Source organism: Alligator sinensis, unplaced genomic scaffold (genome assembly GCF_000455745.1).
Source record: "Alligator sinensis unplaced genomic scaffold, ASM45574v1 scaffold98_1, whole genome shotgun sequence".
Taxonomy (NCBI): Eukaryota; Metazoa; Chordata; order Crocodylia; family Alligatoridae; genus Alligator; species Alligator sinensis.
The window spans coordinates 1,310,906-1,318,018 of NW_005842058.1; positions in this window are offsets into that span (position 1 = coordinate 1,310,906).

The window sequence follows — 7,113 nt, forward strand, 5'->3', positions numbered from 1 at the left end:
GCACTTACCTTGGACAGCGCCGGGGGCAGCAGGAGCACCAAAGAGACCCTGTGGGTGAAACTAGAGTGTCTCTTTTGGAGGACGGACTCCCTGCTGGCTCCGGGAATGGTCTCAAACCATGCCTTGCTCTGCTCTATTGCGGAGAGGTTTTTTTAGACCCAGGGTCTAATTTTCTCCCCACACTGCAAGTTTGCAGCGGGAGGAACATTTTTTCATTCCCGCATGTGCCTCTTGCCTCACCTCAGAGGGGTTTGAGTCAAGGCAAGAGGCACATGCTCACTCGTCTGGATGCACCCAGGGTGTCCTGGCTTTCCCCCAGCAGAAGAGGCACCAAGTGCTTCTGCATGCAAAAAAGGCCAAGATTAAGAAACTCTCTTTGAATTTCAAGCAAATTGGAGTTTGGGGTGAAGGCTCAGAAAAGTTCTCATCCCCATTTGCTCTTTCCTATTAACTATTCGATAAGGAGGTGGCTGCTGCTTTGCCATAGTAAAGTCTGCAGGATCAGCCCTGCAGCTGTCAAAACCCACTCCAGGCTGGAACCTCATGTCCTCTGGCTCAAGCCATTTAAGGAACATTGTTTTACAAATTCACCCGAAATCCCCTTGGCCCTGTCATAAGTAACAGGGAGGGTGAGGGAGATGCAGAGCCATGTGGTTTGATATGGATGGGCCCTCAGCCAGTCAAAAGGCATGGCTATGGGCCATCGGTTGAGCTCTTACTTTAATGTTTCCAATGATAATTAGTCCGGACTCTTGCGCTGAGACTTCAGGAATAGTTTCCATATCGGCATCCCGAATCTTGCTTTGAAGTTGTTTGGGACTATCTGTCAGCATGTTTCCTTCTCAGCACATAAACAAGCTGTGACGTGGCTTTAACCCACTGGATACTGCCTGTCCCGAGAAGACCAGGGGACGCTCTGTGTAAGCTCTCTTAGCCATGGTAAACTCAGCTCAGAGTGCAGGCTCCTTTGTGCCCCAGTAGCAACCGCTCCTTGGACTGAAGAAAGCAGGAGAGAGGGAAATAGCAGGCAGAACAGATTTTTTTTAAAGGACTTTCCTTGCCTTTGGTTCAGGTTGGCATTTTAAAGGGGTTATGGCAGTGGATCCTAGTCCTTGGTTAGGGTTGGGAGTGAGTGACTTTCAATAGTGGATTGAGTGCTTTGAAAATCCCAGACAGATAAAACTTCATTTGATTGTCATTACCAAGAAGGCTTCTCAGCCACCTTCCACATACAACAGTGCAACCCCTGTGTAGCTCCCCTTCCTCCAGAATGACTGGGTCATACGATAAAGAAATAACAACAGCTAATTCTTTTGCAGGGTCCATTTCAGCAACTGTCTTGGTCTTATATACATACATCTGGTCCTTCACAACCTGGTCATATAGACATCCATCTGATCATATGTACTAATGGATTTTTTTTTTCCTGGGGGAAATTCCTGAGCGCAAATACAAGCAAAACATTTTTCGAGCAAAATGAGTTGGTTGCTTTTCATTTTGACAAAAAGTCCAACCTTTCCACACAATGCAACCCTCCAACCCCACCAAAAAATAGTTGCATTGAGAACCCATTTCTCCCAGAAAAAGAAACTTGTGAATGGAAACTTTCCCATGTAATGAGCATTTGGTTCTGATCCCGCAACCATCCTGTTCAGCACAGAGTTTAGGCACGCGCTTAACTTTACGCACCTCTTTATTCCACGTTCAAAGGGATGAACCAAGCATTTCACAAGATTAAGTGCTTTGAGACTTCAATGGGCCTTCAGCACTTTACCAAAAAAGGATGTTTCCCTGAGTCTCAGCCCAAGGGTATGAACAGAGGAACAGCTGGCTGGAAGGGATTATAGGGAGTGGAGGTTTATGCTGTGCCAGCTGCTCCCTAGTAACTGCCCATGTGCACACATTTACCCTGTGATAAGTGGAAAGTAGCCTGCTGCAAGGCAGCTTTTAACAAGGGGTGGGGGGGCATGGAGGGGGGGCTGGGTAAGCTACTGAGGTTTCATCTCCTTCTCCAAGGGAAGAGGAGAGGTGACTTGCTTATACAGGGTGTCAGTAGCAGAGGCAGGATTAGTGTATCAGGGTAGTAAATGGTTTGCATGAAAGGAGACAGCAGGAGCCCACTGTCCGGGATGGAATAATTTTAATCATTTAATTAAACCGGTAATCATTTAATTGAATTAAACCTGTATGCTTTGGGGGAAGTTCCCAGTACACTGAGTGTCTCTGGCATGTGAGGGAATTCTCAGGTCCCTATACATAACACTGCCATCAGGTGCTTCTGGAGCTCCTTTGGTGCAGAGATCCCAAAGCACTTTACTAAGAGAGGCCAAAGCCAGGAAACTGAGGCTCAGGGAGGGCCTGTGATGTCCATAAACGCCCACAGTGGGTCAATAGCCCTAGCCACTAGGTAATACTGCATTTCTCTCTCCGCTGTATACCAGTGTCAGGGCTGGTCCTAGCATTCTTCATGAGGACACTCCCAGACACCCTACTTATTTCACATCTATTTCCTGTTTTGCAAAAGAAAATCCTGGGAAGCACATTCATTGATAGCAGTGAAATAGATGCAGTGCACTGTGGGTACCAGCGTGGCGCACTCGCTGATAGCTGTCGGGTCAGGCAGAGTGGAGGCTAGTATCATCTGCATTTACTAGGTTTTCCCACGCTGATTTATATTTGGGGGCTTGGAAAACCCATATGCCACTGCACATATGGCTTTAATGAGTGGACCTGTGGTGCAGAGGAAGGACGTCTCTGGGCACAGCATGATTTGTGTGCTGGGGAGTCTAGGCCCCGCTTCAGACTGGGATGTCCCTCCCAGGAGCACAGCCTAGGAGCGGCTGTTTCGGTTCTAATGCCCACAAAGTCCCTGCTGTATTTGCGGGTTTATAATTTCCCCCTTTTGAAGAACAACCTCACCCAGCTGCTGTACAAAAGGCCCAGCCTAACAACAAGGGGAGATTGTATCTATTGCATTGATTCCCTTGACTCCTTAGTATTTTTTAAAAATATATTACGAATGCATTTATTTTCAGACAGTCTATATATACATTCCTCTCTGACTGGCTGCGAGACAGATCACATTTGCAAAATAAATATCTACATCTGTCATTATGATATTCAGATATACTGGTATGGTGAGAATTTTAAAGCCACTTGCAGGATTTGAACAACATCACTTCCATTAAAGTCTTGTGGTACTGGGAAACCAGATCCTTAAGGCAAAGTCTCAGTCTGAATACCTCTGTAAAAGCTTAATGCATAGCCCATAGAAATGAATGGAAGTCTTTCCATGAATCTTAGTGGCTTTTGGAGCAGGTGGCATAACAGCTACAAATTATTATTCAATAAGCTAGATAGAAACAGGAGAACAAGTGTATGTGGTTTTAAGGAAGTTTGCATTTCACAGGATTTGAAACGCAAGCCTTTTCTCTGGAATTATCTGCAAAGATTGAACTGAAATTTTCACCTGTGCCACTTTTAAAAGGTTGTCACAAACCTGCTCTCTCCAGGGAAAATGCAGGGATCGGCAAACAGACAAAAAAAGTGATAATCACGCTGAAATCATTTCAACTGTAAATTCAGGAAGAAACAACACTGGAGCAGTCTGTGAAAACTGGCATGTGCCAATAACACAAATACGTTTTCTCAAAAAAGCTTCGCTTTTGTTAAAAAAAGGAAATCTTTTTAAAGAGCATCTCTACTCCTTTCGAAGACAGGCTGCCTCTTCAGTGACAACTGTAACATGATTTTTTAAGCCAGATAAGGTATGTTCTTGGACTGACATCCCAGTGCAACAGCTATACTCACAATATATGATGGCCACCAGTCTAGTCCTCATCCCTTTATGGGCCGTGTACCTGAACCATCACAGCAGCACACTACCATGGCCCTGACTCGGCAAAGCCTCTACATACATGGCTAACTTGAAGCGTGCTTACCTCCCAAAGCAAACTGAAGCCAGATGTTTCTCCTCCTGCCCTGACATACCTCTAACCACAGGGAGCACAGTATGAGCGGGCAATGGCATCCTCCTACTTGCTGCACAGAGGGAAACATCTTTTTTTCCCCCACCAAATACATTTGAGAAAAGAGGATGAATGCAAATGTGCATATCTAAAGAGAAGAGGGAAGAGTTTAGGTAAAGCTTCATCCCAGGTGGTGCTTGGTGATCAGTGGAAAGCTATCTGTGGCTACTGGACATTCTTCCAGACCCACCTGAGCATCTGCCCAATATCGGGTCACCTGCAGTCACGGTGGGGGGGGCTTGTTCAACAGACCAGGGTAGCCCTTCCCCTTTTGGCCCCAGTGCGGCACACCCAAGACCCCATCACCCTGTGCTATCACAGCTCTTCCTTGGTTGCTGCTTCTCCTTCCCAGCCTCCACTAACCGTCCTCGCAGCCCCAGTTTCAAAGCTTCTCTCACACTAAATCCCTTGGTTTAAATCCCTGGTTTATACCCTGGCCCTCCTACAAGTCTGGCATGAACATTCATGGGCCTAAATTCATCCTGAGTTTCACTGCATGGAACCACATCCTCCACTCCCTCCCACGGCTGTAAGTCAGCAGCAAGTCTATGGTCACCAGTGAGATGCAGAACCAGTGCCATTAGGATCCCGGGGGACACAGCATGATTCCCATCAGGCCGGTGCTTGACCCCAGCTGTTTATGCCATTCCTGTGCAGAAGTGGGTCAGGGACGCAGCTTGGGCTGGCACAGCCCCGGCTGTCACACGACATCCTGGAACCAGGGAAGCGACTGCCCCGGGATCTGAGGAGGTTTGCAGCTGTTTACGTTAGAGCCCCCATGCGAGGAAGCGCAGAGGATGAGACTGTTTGCTTCATGGCTGTGGAATTGTTTGGAAGATGAAGAAAGAGCTCTGCTGACACTTCCCCCCGGGCCTGCAGTCTGTCGCGCTCCCTGGACGCTGGACCAGTGCCCTCTCATGTCACTGCAGCTATTTTAAATCTGTACATTCCCCCCCACTCAAATATTTCTCACGAATGGTCTGCCTGCAAGTAACAAATGGGGAGTCGATGAGTGGTCAGTGTTTGCCCTGTAGGAAGAAAGAGCAGTGAAGAGGATGTGTCTCAACCTAGGGTCCACCCGGGAAGTGTCTCTGCTTCCAGGGATAACCTGTCCTTTGGGTAAAAGTCACCCCTGAGCAGACACAGCCAAGCCCGCAGAACACCTAAACATTCAGCCTACACTGCTGTGGGGAGCCCTTGCCAACTACTACCCTAACCCTAACCCTACAGCAGCGTTTAGGTACTAGGAGAGGCAGAAGCAGAGGGACGCTCTCCCATAGAACAGCCTTGCTGCAATCCATCAGACCCTCCGCAGCTTGGACCCCTTAGCTCAGCAGCTCAGAGCTGTCCTTTCTCCCACAGGACAAGCAGGCTGCAAAGAGCAGCAAGGATGAAAGGAGGGCTTGGCCCTGCATTGGGAATAGGCTGCTGCATGTGTCTGCAGGGAGCCAGGCTCTATGCTCCAGAGAGAACCTGGCTTCTCCAGCCCCTGGAGAGAATTTTTGGCTACATCTGGCTGTCAGCAGCACAAACGCTGGGCAGCTGCCCCTCTGCGGGGCCATAGTGCAATCCCAGGCCCCTACAGGCAAGAGGAGCAGGGTACCGCCACCAGTCATGTCCAGAGACACAGGCAGCAGCAGGGGAGCTGTGCGGAGAATATCATGGGATTTCCTTCAACCACATCAGACAGCAGCTGAGGAGACTCACTCAATTCTTGGGTAGAAACTATCCCACACCTATCACTGCGCCTGACCCAGGTCTTCTTCATTTATTTTCCTTTGGAGACTGTCTTTTTTTTTCTATGTGTGTACAGCACCGGGCACAATGGAATCCCACCCCATGGCTGAGGCTGCTACGTGCTGCTGCAAGATAAATACTGATCATACCTGAGCTTGACACCGGCATCAAAGGGCCTGAGAAATGGGAGAGGGTTTTAATGAACACTCTCAAATAGGTCAGAGCTTTCCTTTAGTAGAAGTTTTCATTATTTTTTTTTCTTCTACTTTTTTGTCTTTCCTCCCCTGGTGGTGTCTGTGCAAATGTGTGCATCTTGGAAGAGCAAATGTATGTATTTATTGTGTGCCTGTGTATTTGGAAGCATGTGAATGGAGAGTGAGTCTGTATGTGTGCTTCCGGCTTCCTGAGACACCGGCATCTCAGAAGTCACAACAAGATTTGAAGGTTCACAATCCTCTCATTTCTCTGTCCTGGGAGCATTTAGACACAACACAGCACAGTTCACTCCAGACCAGGGCGGAGAGGCTCAAGTGCATTCTGCGCTCTTAGTGTTCTTGGCACGTCACAGCGTGTTGTTATCATCAGTACATTTTTCACATCAGGCTCAGAGCTCAGCACTTATATTTATGCAACAAGCCTCTCCAAGCAGTTTTTGACTACAACATACCTTGAGTGGGGCAGTGCATAAATACGAGAAGTGGGCCATATTGGGCAAGACAATCCGAGCAAGTGGGAAGTCGTTACAGGGAGCAAAGCCATCCTAGCAGGGAAGGGACAAAGGCCTGGACAAGGAGAGCTAATGAGCAAGTCTGTTCCAATAAGACACAAACACCACTCGCACCTCTACTCTGCAGTCACCCAGCCAGCCCAGACCCCAGCTACTCTGTTTCATGCAGGGCTGCTGAATGCACCCCTCAAACAGTGCATATCAGCAGAAAGCAAGGAGACATTTACCTGCTGATTCACCTCCTTGGAGAACATCTGATACTGAAGGTTTCTCCTGTCCCAACCCTTGCCCACTGCCCTTACAAGACTCTCCCTCCCCCATGGCATTAGGTCTCAGAGAAACTCCCCAAAAGGAAACCCCTGCAAAGCCAGTGTAAGATAAAAACCTGGCTCCAGTGAATGTATGGGTAATAAATGCTCTAGTATAGCAGGGGCAGATAAACTCTGGTCTCATGAGGTTCAGCCCAATCCGTATGATTGAAGACAAGCCCTGGGAATGTGCTGCCTTGCTTTTATTCTTCTTAGGAAGACACTGTACAACTTACCTTTTTTTCTCAACATATACACATGGAACTGTTATACAACACAGCAAAAATGCAGGGAGAGTCACACCAGCGCCAGC